Genomic DNA, 21,874 nt, shown 5'->3' on the forward strand with positions numbered 1-21,874 from the left:
ACTTGAAATAAATAAATATTATTTTAAAAAAACAAAAAAAATCATTGCCTTTAATATCAATGTAAGGTTTGCATACCCTTCTTAAAAGTGAAATTTTGCAATGGCTATGTAAATAAAATATCTTCAATATGTTGTGGCCAATAAAGAACAGAAACATAATATTTCTAAGAAATGCTCTGCTATAAACTACCAGTGACAGCATCTAATTGGCTGGAGGGGGTAATCCTAGCAGTCAAGGAAAAATCCACCAACTAAATTCAATGGTTGGGAATAGTTCAAGTCACAACAAACAAGGCTGTAGTCTTCAGTCCCACTCTCCCAGACAAGCCTGCTACTTTTGTTTTGATGCCTTGGGCAAATGGAGATAAAATGACTTGCCCAAGGTCATGACTTGGCCTAAAAGAGCCCCCTTGCTCCCAGTACTCCCAGTGTTATTGTTTTCATTAACTTCCATTTGTCACCAAGTCACTCCCTAATCTTCAAAACAATCTTCCATAGTTCTCTGAAAAACATCCTGCCCAAATGGAAGTGATGGATTCTGAAAAGATTTTATTTGCTTACATTGTCATGTTAAAACTAGGGCTCGGCAAATTTAAAGTGGAACTATGGGCAACATCAGGAGTGACATATACAGTACGATGCAGTCTGTCAATAGCATTTTTTTATTTCCCTGAGTCGCCCATCAGGTAAATCTGTTATGGTTTTGCCTTCCTTTTACAGACCAAGCAAAAGTAACAGTTACAGGGGTTGGAACAAATCATATAACATTGATGGAGAGTTTACAACAGTCAGATATCAGTCATATGTTTCAAAGAGTACAGTGTAGCTTCTTAAAGATTAAGTCAACTTTTTATAAAAAAATAAATAAATAAATGCACACATACAGTTGTGCTCAAAAGTTTGCCTTCCCTTGGAGAATTGGTAACATACAGTATGTACCATTTTAAACCAGTTCCCACCCTGCATATAGCAAAATGATGGCAGGGCAGGACGTCATATGATGTCCTCCTGGATCGCGCCTTCTACGTGACCGCGGGGCGGTGCGATCTGTCACCGACTGTGTCCGTTGGACACAGCAAATGATTGATCAGTGTATCAGTGGCGGTACTGCTGTGACCAATCATGCTATCCATATAGTACTATTGTGTTGCTAGCTGTGATTGGTCACAGTGATCGCATGGTACAGACTGGGCTAATCACTGATCACTTCCCCAGAGTAGAACAATGTTACTATGGTAACATTATATTGCTTTGGTCACAGTGTGTAAAAAAAAAATGGAAAAAAGAAAAAAATCAAATAAAAAACATATTTTTTTGTTGTTGCTTGTTTTGTTTACATACTGTCACCAGACAGTGTCCCTGATCTCACCGCCATGCCAGTTATATGATGACTCTGTACAGCACTAGTGACAGTATGTGAAAAAAATGGGAACTTTTTTTCTCATTTTTTCTTTTTCCAAAACATTATGACAAAAATTACAACTTCAAAAAATTCCCCATGCCTCTTACTAAATCCCTTGAACTGTCTACTTTTGAAAAAGGGGTCATTTGGGGTATATCTGTACTGTCCTGACATTTCTGGGCCTCAAAAAATGAGATAGGCCTTCAGTACATCAGGATTGATCGATTTTCAGATACAGTATATACCATAGTTTGTGGATTTTCCTACATACTAAATAATAAACATTGAGTTGGGTTATTTTCATCAAAGAAATGTAGCAGAATATATTTCGGCCTAAATGTATAAAGAACAATTATTTATTTGCAAAATTTTATACAGAAACTAGTTTTTTTCACAATTTTCAGTCTTTTTTTTCAGTTATTTAGCAAAAAATAAATAACCCAGTGGTGATTAAATACTACCAAAAGAAAGCTCTAGCTGTGTGAACAAAATGATAAAAATTTCATTTTGGTACAGTGTTGCAATTGCCATTCAAAGTGTGACAGCGCTGAAAGCCAAAAATTTGCCTGGGCAGGAAGGGGATAAAAGTGGCTGATATTGAACTGGTTAAAGAAAACATGAGTTTTCCCCTGACTTCTCCATCAATATCAATAACACAATCATCAGTCCCTCCCCTCATGCCAGAGTACTAGGTGTAATCCTAGACTCCCATCTGTCCTTTCAGCCCCAAATCCAATCACTGTCCAAATCTTGTAGACTTCACCTCCGCAACATCTCCAAGATACGCCGGTTCTTAACCTCGGAAACCACTAAGCAACTTATCCACTCCCTTGTTATATCTCGCCTTGACTATTGTAACTCCCTCCTCATTGGCCTACCTCATCGCAGGCTATCCCCTCTTCAGTCTATCATGAATGCTGCTGCCAAACTCATCCACCTTACTAACCGTTCCGTATCTGCCACCCCTCTCTGCCAATCCCTCCACTTGCTTCCCGTTACCCAACGGATAAAATTCAAAACACTAACAATAGCGTATAAAGCCATTTATAACTCTGCCCCAAATTACATCAACAATCTTGTCTCTAAATATCACCCAAACCGTACTCTCTGCTCCTCACAAGACCTCCTACTCTCTAGCTCCCTTGTCCCCCCTCCCATGCTCGTCTCCAGGACTTCTCCAGAGCTTCCCCCATCCTCTGGAACTCTCTACCCCAATTTATCAGACTATCGCCTACTCTGCTCACTTTTTGGTGATCTCTGAAAACCTATCTCTTCAGGGAAGCCTATCCTGCCCTCAGCTAATAATGGAATCTTCTACTCTTCCAACCAGTCCATCCCCCACAGTTACTACCTTTTGTACCACTAGCCCCTCCCTCCTAGATTGTAAGCTCCAAGTAGCAGGGCCCTCCTATCCCTCTTGTATTGAACTGTATTGTTGCTGTATTGTCTCCCGTTATATTGTAAAGCGCTGAGCAAACTGTTGGCGCAATATAAATCCTGTATAATAATAATAATGAGTGAGCAGGCAAGACACATTTCTTTTATTCCTTATGGGATTCATAATCGAATGAAGGTCATAGCAGAATAGCACAATCACAAAACAAAACATGACAACAAGTAAACAAATGGATCAACTGTGGGCATAGGATTATAACTTTTTTTTTCTTTTTATAGTTGAACTGGATGGACTTTTGTCTTTTTTCAGCCAGACTAACTATGTAACTATGAAATGCTCCATGTGCAAAATTCTGCATACCCTTAGTTCTTAACTCTGTGTACTGCCCCCTTTAGCATCAATGACAGCGTACAGTCTTTTGTAATAGTTGTCTATGAGGCCCCAAATTCTTTTAGGTGGTATAGCTGCCCATTTGTCTTGGCAAAATGCCTCCAGGTCATGCAAAGTTTTTGGTCATCTTGCATGAATGGCATGTTTAAGATCTCCCCAGAGTGGCTCGATGAAATGAAGGTCAGGAGACTGTGATGGCCACTCCAGAACCTTCACCTTTTACTGCTGTAACCACTGGAGGGTCAACTTGGCCTTGTGCTTAGGGTCATTGTTGTGCTTGAAAATTCAAGAGCATCCCATATGCAGCTTTCTTGCAGAAGAAAGCAAATTGTCTGTATCACGTACCTGGTAGCAGAGCCTGATATGATGAGGAAGGTCTCTCCTACACCTCTGACTCGGGGTCCCTGGTAGTGTAAACAGAAGGAGTAGGAGTGCAGAGTAGCATGAGCGCCTGTAAGTCTTGCTAGCAGCAGAGCAGGTGTCCATGCTGGGCAGGTAAAGACATCAGGGGTCTTCAGTAAGGCAGGCGGAATGGCAGGCAGCTGGACAGCAGACTGAAGAAGACTGGTACAGGCGACAGCAGACAGCTGAGACAGTGGCCGATAGCAGCCTGTAGATCGGCAAGCACAGCAGAGTGGCAGGCAGGTACCATTGGCAGCAGGCAAGTTGCAGAGTCAGATAGACCGGGTCATACACAGAAAGGACAGATCAGGTACAAGGTCCAGGCAGAAGTGTGGTCTAGGTACAAACCAGGTCTGGAAGCTGATCAGTGGAGCAGAAGCCAATGGAACAGACAGAAGCGAAGGTCAGAAGACAAACCAAGGTCTGTCCAGGCAGAGTTCAGGGGGGTAGTCAAGACAATCCTGTTCAGCAACTGGAATCAGGACAAGGATCTCAGAAACATAGGCTACACAGGAGGCTGACAACAAAGCAACACTGATCCTGAACACTAGCCCAGTTTAAATAGCCTGTTTGGAACCAGCCTCTTTCATTTGTGTGCACGAGTATGCACATGGTACAAGCACCAATGTGTGTACGCATACGTGCATGCATATTAGCATGTGCCCAATTTCTGCGAGCACGAGAGGGAACATGTATTAGCTTATCTTGGGGGCAACACAGTGGCTAAATGGTTAGCACTTCCGCCTGGCAGTACTAGGATCGTTGGTTCGAATCCCAGCCATGGCACCACCTGCATGGCGTTTGCATGTTCTCCCTGTGCCTGTGTGGGTTTAATCTGGGTACTCTGGTTTCCTCCCACACTCCAAAGACATGCTGGTAGGTTAATTGAATCCTGTCTAAATTGGCCCTAATATGTGTATTAATAAAAGTTAGGGACCTTTAGATTGTATGCCCCTTGAGGGTTAGGGACTGATGTGAATCCATAATATATATGTAAAGCACTGTGTAAATTGATGGCGCTATAGAAGTACCTGAAATAAATAAATCTATTGGCATGTCCTTCCTGACAGTCTGCTAGTACTTTATGACAACATGCTGCAATCATCTTGCCATCAATTTTCACAAGATTCCCCAAGCTTTTAGAGCTCACATAACCCCAAAGCATCAGTGAGCCACCACCATGCTTCACAGTGGGGATGGTATTCTTGTCGCTATAGGTCTTGTTTGTATTGCAACATTGAGAAACGCTGATCTAGATCACTTTGATTTGTTTAAATTACCTTAATTTTCTTTTAACAGAGGTAAATATAGTTTTTTATTACACATTTATTTATTTATTTCAGGTACTTATATAGCGCTGTCAATTTACGCAGCGCTTTACATATATATTGTATATTCACATCAGTCCCTAACCCTCAAGGGGTGTACAATCTAAGGTCCCTAACTTACATTCATACATACACATACTAGGGCCAATTTTGACAGGATCCAATAACCTAACAGCATGTGTTTGGAGTGTGGGAATAAACTGGAGTACCTGGAGGAAGCCCACACAGGCAGAACATGCAAACTCCAGGCAGGTGGTGCCGTGGTTGGGATTACTGCCAGGCGGAAGTGCTAACCACTTACCCACTGTGCTGCCCCTTGAACAAGTTCTGGACTTGGTTAAGCTAGCCATAGATGGATCAAATCTGAACCGGCTGAACTGGTCGAGTTCTGATCCATCTATTGGCAGGCTGGTTGTTCTGAAATCAATCGATCCATCGATCAACTTCAGTACAACTAGCCTGTCAAATTTTTTGGATGCAATTACTGCCAGCAGCAATAGCCATAGCAATAGTTGTGTTTTGCCGGCCAGGAATGCTCCCCACCAGCAGAACGCAATAGTGCTGCAGGAAAGCAGTAAAAGAAAATTGAATTATCTATGGCCTGACTGACCTGTGACAAGTTATGAGAAATTTGAAACTTTTGAGAAATTTCAAACTTTTCAGACTCCATCTTCATTACATGTTGAGCTTCGAGTTGGGTTGTTGAATCTCTATCAGTCTTATCTGGCTTCTTTTTTAACTCAATTTTATTTTATTTTAAAAAAAATGACCTAAAATCAGCCTTTAATGCAGCCACTTGCAGTATAAAAAAGCAACACTGCCAAGTTTGTAAGATCCCTCTGATTACATAACATATTATTACCGAGAGGTATTTACAGCGGTTTTGTGGTTTAACGTTGAACTCTGGGAATCTTTTTTCTCTTCCAGATGGTTTTAAATAAAGATCTTGTGTCCATTATTTTTTAAGCCAAGAAAAAACATTTGGACATAAACCGCGGAACTGCAGATGAATACAAATGGCCCGTGTTTTTTTTTTTTGCAACTCTGGCCGTATATATCCAGAAGTACCAAATTCCTTTCCCAAAAAGCACATAACATTCTCTAAGAGGCAGTGACATTTCACAGCTGGGTCAGTAGGATTCTGAAGTTTTTTTTCCCCTCTCTAGTTATTTAGTTTCAAAGGAAAAATCACCATGGCAACACGCCAAAGGGGGCAGCCTATGCAAGTCTGTGAAATGTGAGGAGATGGACGCTTGATGCTTTCCTTCACCCAATCCTCCTTTCCTAAGTCTGCATTCCTAACTCTAAATTATGGGGTGTCAGTGACCCTCAAAGGGTGTAAAGTCAAAGTTTGTTTAGCAGGGAGCTTAGTAGGAGGGGGCAGGAGAGACAAGGAAAGAAAACAGTTCAGTATTTCACAAAACCCGGCACTTCTGTGTTTCTTAAGAAAGTTGGGCAATATGCAGATTACTTGGCTTCATGCAGATATGTTGTTCGGTGGACTGACAAGAAGCTGGCTTTGGTTTAATGCTGAACATTTAACGTTTGAGCTTTAAAGGGTTGGTTGACCTTTACCAAAAAATGAAGGTAACGGGCCTGTAGATGAAAACAAACTGTGCCGCTTTGACTAAAGTTAGATAATGCCCTTTCTAAAGGGGTAGGCCATTTACGCACCTCCTGAAGCCTGGGCAAAAAAAACTCCCAGAGATGACGTTGTCTTATCCTGCCTTGTTGCTAGGGTGTTGCTAAGACATTTCCAGATGTTACTTCTCACCCTCACCTTCATAGGAGTGAGCTATCAAACCCCCACACATGTGTGGTTCACTATCTCCCCCGAAAAAAGTCAGTACCGCCTCAAATGCCCTTTCTAAAGGGGTAGGCCATTTACGCACCTCCTGAAGCCTGGGCAAAAAAAACTCCCAGAGATGACGTTGTCTTATCCTGCCTTGTTGCTAGGGTGTTGCTAAGACATTTCCAGACGTTACGTCCAGGGGCGGACTGACAACTCATGGGGCCCCGGGCAATAGGGGATCATGGGGCCCCTGTGTCCTTGCCCAAACTCAAAAAAGCCTATGAAAAAGGTACCAGGGGCATCTCATGGGGCCCCCTACTGACCCCAGGCCCTCGGGCAGTGCCCGAGTTTCCAAATGGTCAGTCCGCCCCTGGTTACTTCTCACCCTCGCCTTCATAGGAGTGAGCTCTCAAACCCCCACACATGGGTGGTTCACTATCTCCCCCGAAAAAAGTCAGTACCGCCTCGAACATGTAGTCCTACGTTGGCTGGTATCACTGCTCTCTGGTGCCGGACAGGATGAATATCAGCTCATCAGGCTCTGCCAAGGCTACATGAACATGGCGCCCATTCACACACAGTCCCAGCACCCTGTAAATCCAAAATAAATGGAAATGGCTTTAGCTGGGTTCTTCCGCCACAGAAGAACGTCCCAATGCGCTTCACCCATGTGCGGCTGTGGCGTAGAGGTGGAGAAGCCAAATTAAGCCATTTCTCATTTATTTTGGATTTACAGTGTGCTGGGTCTGTGTGCAGATGGGTGCCATTTTCTTATAGAGAAGAGAGACAGCAGTGCCACCCTTCTCTACCTGCATTAGGAGTATCTACAAGCTCTTACAGCCAGCTGCCTCCCCAGACAAGTCCATATTACTACAAGCCCCCCACTACAGATGGACTTGGACACCACCTCCACATGGACCTTCTACTAACCCCCATTGCTGATAGTTCATCACCAAACGCACACAGGGTAGATGCATCTTAGCGCTCCCTCCCCCCAATCTCCTTTTTGTTGTCACTACCTCCTTTGTTGCAGCAACAATGAGCTCATAGTTATTACAACGGGGGGGGGGGGGGAACACATAAAAGGAGTTTGAATTGAGTGCCAGTGTCTTAGCAATGTCCTAGCAACAAGGCAAGGTGGAATGATACAATCTCTGGGGTTTTCCATTCAGGCTTCATGTGGTACATATAGCCTATAGCAAAGACATTTGTTCATTTTGGGCAAGGCTGCACAGTTTATTTTTATCTAAAGATGCCCCTTACCTGTATAGGCAGATTTTGGTAAAGGCGAGCTATGTCTTTCAGGTCCCATTCACACAGCTGCTCCATCAGTCTGGTTTAGACTTGTGATTAGTTGGATTAAAAATGGACTCCAATGTATATCTGTGCAAATGTGTGCCCGTCTACATCCGGGTTCATTCAGGTTTGCAATACAGACTACAAAAAGCTTTGCATCCTGGTTCGCAATTGTAAACTTGAATGGATATGTGCGAATATAGGTTATGTTTGCATATGGATTCAGATAGTTATTACATGGGTCCATTTTTCCTCCATCGCAAAATGTATGAAAAAAAGGAATGGACACCAGTGGTACATATGTGAAGGGCTCCCTGCTAAGACAAAATGGAAGTGCTCATGTGAAAAGGATTTAAAACTGGTCATAGGCCTAACATGGCGGGCAGTTGTGAATGCTCCACGTGATCATCCATTGGTTTGGATTACATAAACATGTATGTTTGCATCACCTTAAAGCGGAACTTCACTCTCTCAATCAACATTGACTGTTTTTAGTCCTTATGTTGCTAACATTAATAAATACATAGGAAAGTATATCATATTTACTTGTTTTAAACTTTGTTTGTACATTTCTTCAACTTTTCCTGGTTTCCAGGCCTAGGTAAAAAAAAGGGTTTTTTTCAGCTAAGCACACCCTCCTTCCTGCATGCATGAGCTAAGGGTAGATGGATTCCAGGAAGAAAATGTTGCATGAGTCACCTGCCCTTACTCAAGAAGGCCATGTCCAGAAATGCCAGGAGGTGTTTTTCTAAGTAATGTCTTAGCAAAATAAAGCACAGAGACATGGATAGATGGGGGGGGGGGGTTACATTGAATACTAACAATAAATTAAATAGTGTTTTTGGTTTGTGATACTCAGGTGCCATGTAGTTCCACTTTAATATATATGTTTATGTGAACAGAGCAGGTTGTCATTTTACTGGAATAAAGGCTGCCTTCCTGGAAAAAAGTATTTTTTTAAGTACATGGGGCTTCAGAGGAGGGGGGGGGGGGCTAGTGGGCATGTGTGAACACTGGAATTGGGCTTTACATCATTGTTGAGATAAACATACATTCCAACACCAGAACTTGAGAATGTGGGACAGACAACGGTGTGGCTCAATGGAAGGAAAAAAAAGTCTGGTGTTGGTGGCTAGTGGGAGGAAAAAGGGGAAGGGGAACACTCCACCCAATACAGCAGCAAAGGAGCCAAAGCCAGGTGCTGAAATGAGAGTTCCTGCACCTGTCTGGCAATGGGACACCAGTATTGTCTTAGGGCAGCACAGTGGCTAGTGGTGGTTAGATCCATGGGACACCAGTATTGTGTTATGGCAGCACAGTGGCTAGTGGTGGTTAGATCCATGGGACACCAGTATTGTGTTAGGGCAGCACAGTGGCTAGTGGTGGTTAGATCCATGGGACACCAGTATTGTGTTAGGGCAGCACAGTGGCTAGTGGTGGTTAGATCCATGGGACACCAGTATTGTGTTTGGGCAGCACAGTGGCTAGTTGTGGTTAGATCCATGGGACACCAGTATTGTGTTAGGGCAGCACAGTGGCTAGTGGTGGTTAGATCCATGGGACACCAGTATTGTGTTAGGGCAGCACAGTGGCTAGTGGTGGATTGATCCATGGGACACCAGTATTGTGTTAGGGCAGCACAGTGGCTAGTGGTGGTTAGATCCATGGGACACCAGTATTGTGTTAGGGCAGCACAGTGGCTAGTGGTGGTTAGATCCATGGGACACCAGTATTGTGTTAGGGCAGCACAGTGGCTAGTGGTGGTTAGATCCATGGGACACCAGTATTGTGTTAGGGCAGCACAGTGGCTGGTAGTGGTTAGATCCATGGGACACCAGTATTGTGTTAGGGCAGCACAGTGGCTAGTGGTGATTAGTACTTCCACCTGGCATCACTAGGGTTATTGGTTCAAATCCCAACCACGGCACCACCTGTCTGGAGTTTGTATGTTCTCCCTGTGACTGCATGGGTTTCCTCCCACACTCCAAAGACATGCTGGTAGGTTAATACTGTAACTCATGTTTAAATTGGCCTTAGTATGTATTAAAGTGGTTGTAAAGGCTGAAGGTTTTTTACCTTCATGCATTCTATGCATAAGGGTAAAAAACCTCCTGTGCAGCATCCCAGCCTCCCTAACACTCACCGAAGCCCCCTCTCGATCCCGCAATGTGTACTGGAGTCTCGGCTATCCCGGGACTCCCTCTCCTCATTGGCTCAGACAGCAGCAGGAGTCATTGGCACCTGCTGTTGTCAATCACAGCCAGTGAGTCAATAAGAAGAGAGAGGAGGTGGGGCCTAGCCGCGGCTCCATGTGTGAATGGACACACGAAGCAGCGGCTGGGGAGTGCACATGCTTGGGTGCCCCCATTGCAAGCTGCTTGCTGTGGGGGGCACCCATTGGGAGGGAGGGGCTAGGAACACTGACAGGGGACCCAAGAAGAGGAAGATACAGGCTGCTCTGTGCAGAGCCACTGCACACAGCAGGTAAGTATAGGCTTGTTTGTTATTTAAATAAAAAAAAATGGGACTTTAGAATCACTTTTTTGTGAGTTGGAGACCTTAGATTGTACATTTCTTGAAGGTTAGGGACTGATGTAAATATACAATATGTAAGTAAAATGCTGCATAAATTGGTGGTGCTAAATAAGTACCTGTAATAATAAAATCCTGGGACAGTCCTATGGAATCCAGTACTCTTGGGAGATATGAATAAGTCAAGCAGAGGGTGCATTCAGGGCTGGGACAAGGGAAAGGTGGCTGCATTAGATAATTGGGGGCTTATGCTAGCAGGGGGATTTGTACTAGGAGGGTGGGTTTCTTTTAGGAAGGATTTGTGCTAGTAGGGATGATTGGGGAAATTTGTGCTAGAAGGGTAAATTTGGGGGTTGGGGATTAGTACTAGGAGAAGGAATTTGGAGGGGAAGGTTTGCTCAGAGGGGAAATTTGGGGAAGAGGCTAGTCCTCAAAACACGTCAACATTTTGGATGTCCATCATTCTCATTATAAGACAGAAATGCAGTGCGAATTGGACATAGTGGTCCCTTCATGATGTGCCTTATATTTATTTACTATTGTGAGTAGAATACCTTTTTTATATTCAATAAACATACTTTTAATAGGTAATGCACAAGGCCAGTGCGCCCTCTGTTTTGTTTTTCTCTAATAGAGGATTTGTGCTAAGAGGGGGGATTTGGGGAGGGAGATGATTTGAGCTGGCAGGCAGGATTTGTACTGGAAGAGGGGACATTCTTATTTGGGGAGAACTTTGGCTTGCAAAGGGAATTTATGCTTAGGGGGTAAGTGTGAAGATTAGTGCTCAAATGTTTTTTGGAGGAAGGGAGGGGATTTTTGCTGACATATAATGCTCATACATTTTTTTTTGGGGGGGTGCCATTTGGCATCTTTGCCCTGGGTGCTAGATGACCTTGTTCCGGCACTGGGTGCATTGATACACATTTTCAGATATGACTATGAAAACTACACTACAAAGTAGAAAACAGAGCTTGAGTTTGTAAAAAGCAATAATGACCATCCTTTTATATATACAGTATTTACTGCAGTATACAATCTAAACATGGAAACACGATCTACAAAACAAATGTACACATAGTAATAGTATACCTTAAGCTGATCTCTTTTACATGTGTATCTTGAAAATTAATGAAAAAATTACACATTCCCTTTAAACAGCCCTAGCCTGTGTACATTCCCATGTGTACATGTGTTCCCAATACATGATACATTTCTGTGAACAGGTCACAGCATAGCCAAGTCATAATTTATCAAGATCTCTCCCTTTTGTGGGCCAAACTACTCCGAAGCCAGAAAAGATAGATTGGAGCAAATTTCTTTCATTTTACAGCTGATGCAGTACTAAAAACATGCTAGGATTATCCATTGATATTCAGACCACACAGGATCTAGGCTCCAAGCCAGATTCTATTAGGCAACTGTAGTGTATTTTCCACCAAGATTGCACATAGCAGCTAAGGCTCATAACCCCCGTCTGAAACAAGTAAAACAGAAAGCATGCAATTATATTGGATAAATAATATTATTTTATAGGGCTCGGGGAAAAGTCTCAGATTTTGTGGTCTTCCATTCCTTTAATCCCATGCCACTCTTTTCCTGTTGCCTTAATTTTGGCATTCACAAAAGCTTGCTGTTAGCCAGATGGAGAGAGTTACATTTCTTTGTAACTTTATTAAGCTTTATTGATGTTTTATTAGTAGCAATAGCCAGTCATGTTACACCCTATAAATAAGTTGCCCAGCCAGCAAGGGTGTAGTTGTAGCTACAGAAGACCATGTCAGTACTATGGGGCCCAGCAGAACGTAGGCTCGGCGTTGTGTGACTGTTCAGTGATTTACCCACGCGTCAGATAGATCTGGTAATGAGGATAAAGTCATATGGTCAAATGTATTTGAACACTCCTTCAGCATACTTTGTCCAGGTGCACAAAACCAAGCTCTTTAGAATACGATTTGACATTTGGAGTGAAGGAACTTAGGTGGCTGTAAACCAGCCTTGACCAAGAGAGAGGTGTTGAGATCTCTGGATGGTTCCACCTCCATTGCACACTTCGGGACAAGTTGGTGCACAAAGCCAAGCCCTTTGCGATACGGTTTGATGTTTGGTGTGAAGGAGCTTACATGACTGTAAACCAGCCTTGTCACAGAGAGAGGTGTTGAGATCTCTGGATGGTTCTACCTCCATTGCACACTTCGGGACATGTTGGTGCACAAAGCCAAGCCCTTTAGGATACGGTTTGATGTTTGGTGTGAAGGAACTCAGGTGGCTTTAAACCAACCTGTATGGGAACAGAGAAAGTTGTTGAGATCTCTGGATGGTTCTACCTCCAGTGCACCCTCCAGGACATGTTAGTGCTGAAGGCAACAGAGCTTCGGCCATTTTATTGCTTTGCCACCATCAGGAACTGTGACAGCAACTACAATTTTAAGGGGATATATGCAGCGCAGTGACTTAGTGGTTAGCACATATATCTTGTAGCACGAGGGCTCTTGGTTTGCAAACCCAATCAGGGCACAATCTGCATGGAGTTTGTGTTATATGTCCTCCCTGCACTTGCATGAGTTGGCTCAAGGGAGTGCACCGAAGATAACTACCTAAGCGTTATAGATAAACAAGTTCGAAAAATTATAATATTCAGACCTTTTTTTTTTCTCAAAGTATAGGTGTAGGTACTCCCCATTATGAGTCACCCCTTGCCTCCACCCCCAACCCACCTTCAAACACCATCCCTTGGTTCCACCCGTTACCCACCTCCCAATACCGCCCCTTTTAGAAAATACAGAACAACTATCATTCTTTGATTCTAAGTAATTTGAATAGACTATGTTAATGATAACAAGAAAAGCCGTAAAACAGGCTTCTCCCATGCTGGACTTCTCCAGAGCCTCCCCCATCCTCTTGAACTCTCTACCCCAATCTATCAGACTACCGCCTACTCTGCTCACTTTTAGGCGATCTCTGAAAACATATCTCTTCAGGAAAGCCTATCCTGCCTTCAGCTAATAATGGAATCTTCTATTCCTCCTACCAGTCCATCCCCCACAGTTACTACCTTTTGTACCACTAGCCCCTCCCTCCTAGATTGTAAGCTCCAAGGAGCAGGGCCCTCCTAACCCTCTTGTATTGAACTGTATTGTTGCTGTATTGTCTCCCGTTATATTGTAAAGTGCATGAAGTGGCGGCGGGAGCAGACATGCGTTAGGAGCTCCTGCGCTCCTAGCCCCAATCCGCTGCCATCCGGCCCGCAGCGGACCCCAGCGGGGCCCCTAAGACACTCCCGGCCCAGCCCGACCACCAGGGTAAGCTCCTGGACCTTTTCCTGGAGCTCCGGGAATCGCGGCCTACCCGTGCACCCGAAGCCGGGGCCTCAATTTTGGCCGCGACCGGACCGCATCGCCGGACATCCGCCCGGACCGTCTCCGCTCTAAATACCGGGTACCACCGACCTGCCTGCCTGCCCAGGGCCCTCCCCATCAGCCCTGGGTCCTCATTGACTACCCTAGACCACCAGGAACAGCAGGCAACCTTTTCCCGGAGCTCCGGGAATCGCGGCCTACCCGCGCACCTGAAGCCGGGGCCTCAATTTTTGCCCCGACCGGACCGCATCGCCGGACATCCGCCCGGACCGTCTCCGCTCTAATACCGGGTACCACCGACCTGCCTGCCTGCCCAGGGCCCTCTCCATCAGCCCTGGGTCCTCATTGACTACCCTAGACCACCAGGAACAGCAAGCAAGGACCACCAAGCTGACAGCAGCCCAGGACCACCCCAGGATACCTGCATGGCAGCACCACCAGAACGGGTAAGCTGCCACCACCGATCCCCACAGACCTGCCAGCCTTCGCAGGGCCCTCCTCACTAGCCCTGTGTCCATCCCTGACCACCAGGAATCAGCTCAGGCCCACTGATCGCTGCTCCGCTGCCCAACCCATACGCCGGTTCTGGGCCCTCCCCTGGTCACCCTGCACCCAGCTACCGGGCACCCAGCTACCGCCCCTGGACACCCACCACCCAGCTACCGGGCACCCAGCTACCACCCAGCTACCGGGCACCCAGCTACCACCCCTGGACACCCAGCTACCGGGCACCCAGCTACCACCCCTGGACACCCAGCACCCAGCTACCGGGCACCCAGCTATCACCTCTGGACACCCAACACCCGGACCACCCAGCGAATCAAGACGTCGCCCAGCGAATCTCCCGGACCTCCCAGCGAATCTCCAGCCACCGAGTCGCCAACATCACCAGACGCTGTGCCTACCAACACCCCCAGACATCGCACCCTACGACCCCTCCACTCGCTGATCCACCGGACCCACTGAAGACTCCTCGGACGCCAGCATACTGCACTCACAGATTGCAGCTACAGGAGGACTCTAATGGACTTCACGGTGATACAGACTCTCCACATCACCTCGCCCTGACCCGTATCCCTTCACCTCCCCCGACCCGAACAGCACTGCACTCACCCCAGCATGCCACCTGCACTTCTCCTCCCCGTCTTCCTCTCCTCCATCCCAAAAATCGCCTCCCTCTACCCGCCCACCCCCCCAAAACAGCTCTACATTGCCCCTTCACTCCTGCCCTCTCCCCACTACGGCACTCACCACCTCCTCCTGGTACTCCACTCCCCGGTCGACCCACGTGCCACCACTACCAGACCCACACGCTCCTACACCTCCCATTCCCATGCCACCCTCCTCACCCTTCTCCTTCTCCTATCCGCTGGGGACATCTCCCCGAACCCTGGCCCCTCACCACCTCTCCCCCCCTCCAGGGACCCCCCTGCCCCCGCCAGCCGCCGCAACCCCCTCAACCTCATACCTGTGCACCTCCTCCCCGCATCCATCCCCCCTCTCTCGGTTGCACTTCTGAACGCCCGTTCGGTTTGCAACAAACTAACTGCCATCCATGACCTCTTTATCTCCCGCTCCCTCAATCTCCTAGCCATCACCGAAACCTGGATACAGGCCACTGACACTACCTCCCCTGCGGCACTCTCCCATGGAGGTCTCATCTGGTCCCACTCACCAAGACTGAGCGGTCACAAAGGTGGTGGTGTCGGCCTGCTCTTATCACCGCTGAGCACCTTCCAGGTCCTCCCTAACCCCCCCTCCCTAACCTTTTCCTCCTTCGAAGCTCACTGCATCCGGCTCTTCTCACCCACCCCCCTAAGGATCGCAGTGATCTACAGGCCCCCTGGATCCATAGCCCGCTTCCTGGATAACTTCGCCGCCTGGCTTCCCTTCTTCCTCTCCTCTGAGCTACCGACCATCATCCTCGGGGACTTCAACATCCCCATCAATGACAACACCCCGACTACTTCCCAACTCCTCCACCTAACCTCCTCCTTCGCGCTCACACAACACACCCAATCCTCCACCCACATCAATGGGAACACCCTGGACCTCGTCTTCTCCCACCTCTGTACCCTCAACCAGTTCTCTAACACACCCTTCCCTCTCTCCGACCACCACCTCCTCACGTTCTCCACCTCCCCTTCCCCCAACTCCCCCCCCCCAGTGCGCCAAACCATCACCAGCCGCAACCTCCGCAACCTGCACCCAGCCCCCCTCCACTCGGCTGCCGACCGCCTACACGACAGCATCCTTCCACTGTCATGTCCTGACCTAGCCACCTCCACGTACAACGACTCACTATCAGCTACACTAGACTCTCTGGCACCCCTAACCACACGCTACATCAAACCCAGACCGCTCCAACCATGGCAGAACGACCACACTAAATGCCTCAAACGTCGCAGTCGTGCGCTGGAGAGACTATGGCGCAAAACCAGGTCCCCTCATACATTCTCCCTCTACAAATCTGCCTTCCTCACCTACACCTCCTCCCTCCACGCCGCCAAGCAGGCCTACTTTGTTAACCTGATTAACACCCTCTCCACCTGCCCTCGCCGACTCTTCTCCACCTTCAACTCCCTGCTCTCTCCCCCCCTTCCTCCACTCAGTACCTCACTTACCGCCCACGAGATTGCCACTCATCTCCACAGCAAGATTGACGCAATCCGCAAGGACATAGTCTACTTGCAATCTACCTCCCCATCTAGCCTCCCCCCTTCTATCACCCCCTCATCTCTCCCCTCCTCTGACCTCGCAACGGCACTGCCCCCCACCACACCCAAGGCCCTGCCTACCATAACCCCCCCATCACTGCACTCCTTCAGCCCTACTACCACTGAGGAAGTCAGCAGAGTCTTCTCAGAAGCCCGTCTCACTACCTGCCCCCTGGACCCCATCCCCTCTCAACTCCTCCGGTCACCCCCCTCTTCCCTCATCCGCTCCCTTACCCACATTTTTAATCTCTCCCTCTCTACTGGCGTATTCCCCTCCCCCCTAAAACATGCGCACATCACCCCCATACTCAAAAAGCCCTCCCTGGACCCCACTGACCTCAACAACCTCAGACCAATTTCCCTGCTGCCACTCACTTCCAAGCTCCTTGAGCGCTTGGTCTTCGATCGCCTAAGCTCCCACCTAGATGACAACAACCTCCTTGACCCACTACAGTCCGGCTTCCGTCCCCTACACTCCACCGAAACTGCCCTCCTCAAAATCACCAACGATCTACTAACCGCCAAAGCCAAAGGCGACTACTCTGTCCTCCTCCTCCTAGACCTCTCTGCGGCCTTTGACACAGTCGACCACCCCCTCCTCCTTAATAAACTACTCTCCCTTGGCATCAGAGACACCGCTCTCTCCTGGTTCTCGTCCTATCTATCCCAACGCTCCTTCAGTGTCACCTACAATGGTGCCACCTCCCCTTCTCTCCCCCTCTCTGTTGGGGTCCCCCAGGGCTCTGTCCTTGGACCCCTTCTCTTCTCCATCTACACCTCCTCCCTTGGCAAACTCATACACTCCCACGGCTTCAATTACCACCTCTATGCTGATGATACTCAAATCTACCTATCCACCCCTCACCTCACCCCCTCATTCTCCGCCCGCATCACTCACCTCCTAAACGACATCTCTGACTGGATGTCGCTCAATTTCCTCAAACTCAACCTCTCCAAAACCGAGCTTCTCATCTTCCCCCCAGCCCGCGCCCCCCCCCCCATCCTTTCCATCACTACTAACAACACCACCATCAATCCCGCCCAGCAAGCCAAGGTCCTTGGCGTCACTCTGGACTCAAACCTTTCCTTTCAACCTCATATCAAATCCCTCACAAACACATGCAGGCTCCACCTCCGGAACATCGCCAGGATACGTTCCTTCCTTACCACAGACACCACTAAACTACTAGTACACTCCCTGATTATCTCACGCCTGGACTACTGCAACTCCCTCCTCACCGGCCTACCCCAGTGCAGGCTCTCCCCGCTTCAGACCATCCTGAACTCAGCGGCCAGACTCATCCACCTCACCAGCCGCTCCACCTCTGCCACCCCCCTCTGCCTCTCCCTCCACTGGCTCCCCATTGCCCAACGCATTAAATTCAAATTGCTCACCCTGACCTATAAGGCCATCCACAACACTGCCCCTAACTACCTCACCGATCTGATTCCCAAGTACCACCCTACCCGTACCCTTCGCTCTTCACAGGACCTTCTTCTATCTTGCTCCCTGGTCTCCTCCTCCCACGCACGACTGCAAGACTTCTCCAGGTCCTCCCCCATCCTCTGGAACTCACTACCCCAATCCATCAGACTGTCACCGTCCCTCCTCACCTTCAGGCGCTCCCTGAAAACCCACCTCTTCAGGGAAGCCTACCCCACCCTCACCTAACAGCCGCTGCCCTTCCCTCCTCCTACCACTCCATCCCCCACAGCCGTTTCCTCCTGTGCCTCTACCCCCCCCCTCCTAGATTGTAAGCTCGAAAGAGTAGGGCCCTCTAACCCCTTGTGTACTGTTTGATGTTACTGTTCTGTTTCATGTATTGTCCCCCCCTATTGTACAGCGCTGAGCAAACCCTTTGGCGCTATATAAACTCGATAAATAAATAAATAAATAAATAAATAAAGTGCTGAGCAAACTGTTGGCGCTATATAAATCCTATATAATAATAATAATATTCAAGATGAACCACCAGATGAAACACTAAAGTCCATCATAAATACTCAGAGGAGAACCCTGTTTACTATTATTATTATTATTATTATTGTTATTACCAGCATTTATATCGTGCTGACAATTTACAAAATGCTTTTCATATTGTAAATTCATGTCATTGCCCACCCTTGGGGAGCTTACAACAAGCTAAGATCTCACATACACATACTAGAGCAAATATTAAAATTGCACGCACATGTGTGAAATAGCAAAAAACGATGGTTCCCAAAATTGTCCATAGGCGTTGTTTTAAAAGCCTTTACAGGTTATCAGTTTGGAGTTACCTGGGATTTTTGGCTCTAGAATTTATGCTTTCATTCTGCAGCGACACCTAATATGTGTGGCACAATCGCTGTTCGCATACATGTGTGCACACTACATGTGCATTTGCATGTGTGTGCATGAGTGATGGTGTTCCTTAAATTTATTTTTTTATTTTTTACTATTTTTTTTTACTTATTTCATTATAATGTAATTTTTAATGTTTTTTCTTTCATTAAATTTTACTGCTATTGCAAGGGGGCTAATATGCTTGGAAAAAGGATGTCACTCTTTCTTATACTGCTAGAGGGCGCTCCTCCTACTGGCTAGTCCAGTGGTGGGCAACCTTTTTTTTCAACTGAGCCAAATCTCGCCAAAACCACGATTGAAATTTATTTTGAGAGCCACATTTTTAAAACTGAAAATACATCCCCCATATAGTAATTTATCCCCCATAGTAATTCATCCCCCATAGTAATTCATCCCCCATATAGTAATTCATCCCTCATAGTAATTCATCCCCCATATAGTAATTCATCCCCCATAGTAATACACCCCCCATATAGTAATTCATCCCCCATAGTAATTCATTCCCCATATAGTAATTCATTCCCCATATAGTAATTCATCCCCCATATAGTAATTCATCCCCCATAGTAATTAATCCCCCATAGTAATACACCCCCCATATAGTAATTCATCCCCCATAGTAATTCATCCCCCATAGTAATTCATCCCCCATATAGTAATTCATCCCCCCTATAGTAATTCATTCCCCATATTAATTCATCCCCCATATTAAGTCCCCAAGTCCCCCCTGTGTCAATTCACTTACCTTTGCTCCGCGCGTTCTTCTCGCCATGTTCCCGCGCCGTTCTGGTCTTCAGGGCGGACTGTGAGAGGAGAGGAGTTCGTCACGCTGCCCCGCCTACATCCTGGCTGCCCCGCCTACATCCTGACAGCTGCAGAGTCCTGACTTTTGGGGCGGCCACCCGAGAGGAGGGAGGGGAGCGGGCGCCCGGCACACAGAAGAGCCGCATTTAAGTTTGTAAAGAGCCGCATGTGGCTCGCGAGCCGCGGCTTGCCGACCACTGGGCTAGTCCAGTGGTGGGCAACCTTTTTTTTCAACTGAGCCAAATCTCGCCAAAACCACGATTGAAATTTATTTTGAGAGCCACATTTTTAAAACTGAAAATACATCCCCCATATAGTAATTCATCCCCCATAGTAATTCATCCCCCATAGTAATTCATCCCCCATATAGTAATTCATCCCCCATAGTAATTCATCCCCCATATAGTAATTCATCCCCCATAGTAATTCATCCCCCATATAGTAATTCATCCCATATAGTAATTCATCCCCCATATAGTAATTCATCCCCCATATAGTAATTCATCCCCCATAGTAATTCATCCCCCATATAGTAATTCATCCCCCATAGTAATTCATCCCCCATATAGTAATTCATCCCCCATATAGTAATTCATCCCCCATATAGTAATTCATCCCCCATAGTAGTTCATCCCCCATAGTAATTCATCCCCCATATAGTAATTCATCCCCCATATAGTAATTCATCCCCCATATAGTAATTCATCCCCCATAGTAATTCATCCCCCATAGTAATACATCCCCCATATAGTAATTCATCCCCCCATATAGTAATTCATCCCCCATATAGTAATTCATCCCCTATAGTAATTCATCCCCCATAGTAATTCATCCCCCATAGTAATTCATCCCCCATATAGTAATTCATCCCCCATATAGTAATTCATCCCCCTTATAGTAATTCATTCCCCATATTAATTCATCCCCCATATTAAGTCCCCAAGTCCCCCCTGTGTCAATTCACTTACCTTTGCTCCGCGCGTTCTTCTCGCCGTGTTCCCGTGCCGTTCTGGTCTTCAGGGCGGACTGTGAGAGGAGAGGAGTTCGTCACGCTGCCCCGCCTACATCCTGACTGCCCCGCCTACATCCTGACAGCTGCAGAGTCCTGACTTTTGGGGCGGCCTCCCGAGAGGAGGGAGGGGGGCGGGCGCCCGACACACAGAAGAGCCGCATTTAAGTTTGTAAAGAGCCGCATGTGGCTCGCGAGCCGCGGCTTGCCGACCACTGGGCTAGTCCTTCCTAGAGAACAGAACAGGACGGAGCTGGGGAGAAGAGTTTTGGGCAGGCTTCACTCCATGCACAAACATCCTACAGGTACGAGAAGAGCAAAAATGGATATTTTCAGAATCGGATTGGTGTAGAGTAGGGGTTTCCAAACTTTTCAAACAAAGGACAATTTTACTGTCCTTCTGACTTTAGAGGGGCTGGATTGTAGCCAGTGGGGGTAGAAAATATCTTGAGCCCAGCATCAGTGAGAATGTTACATGGCCTCAGGGATGGTGGTCAGTAGGAGGAGTAGTGCCTCATTATTGATATTAGTCGGAGAAATAGTACCCCATCACTGGTATCAGTGGAAGAGCAATAGTGCCCCATTGTTGGTGTCAATGTGAGGAATAGTGCTTCATATCATTGGAAGGAATAGTGTTTCAAGGGCCAGATAAGGTCTATCAAAGGGCCAAATCCGGCCCTCAGGACACAGTTTGAAGACCCCCTGGTGTAGAGTTATGGAATGGTGCCTATGGACTTCATGGAGTATTTTTTATTATGGGACTCTTTCATTTTTAAAAACATGAAACTACGTTTTGTGTCTTACTTTAAAGCGGTATTAAACCCAAAAGCAAAAATGTATTAAATTGAAGTTTAATAATCCTTAGATGTGGTGGCTGCATTCTTTTTCTTTTTATGCTTTTTTTTACCATCTGTTATTTTTTACCGTCCTTTATCAGGCAAAGCTGTCCAGCAAAAGTGGCAGTTAGAGGATTGAGACAAATCATTTACCACTGACAGGGGTACTTACAATGATCAGCTTCTATTTATTTGTGTAAAACCTTTATCCCGAAAGGAAAAAAAACAGTTTGAAGTAACTGCTCAAAGTTTGGCTGTAATTTGTTA

The sequence above is a fragment of the Staurois parvus genome, unplaced genomic scaffold, assembly GCF_062004578.1.
Source record: "Staurois parvus isolate SC_StPar_1 unplaced genomic scaffold, SC_StPar_1.0 ptg000192l, whole genome shotgun sequence".
Classification (NCBI taxonomy): Eukaryota; Metazoa; Chordata; class Amphibia; order Anura; family Ranidae; genus Staurois; species Staurois parvus.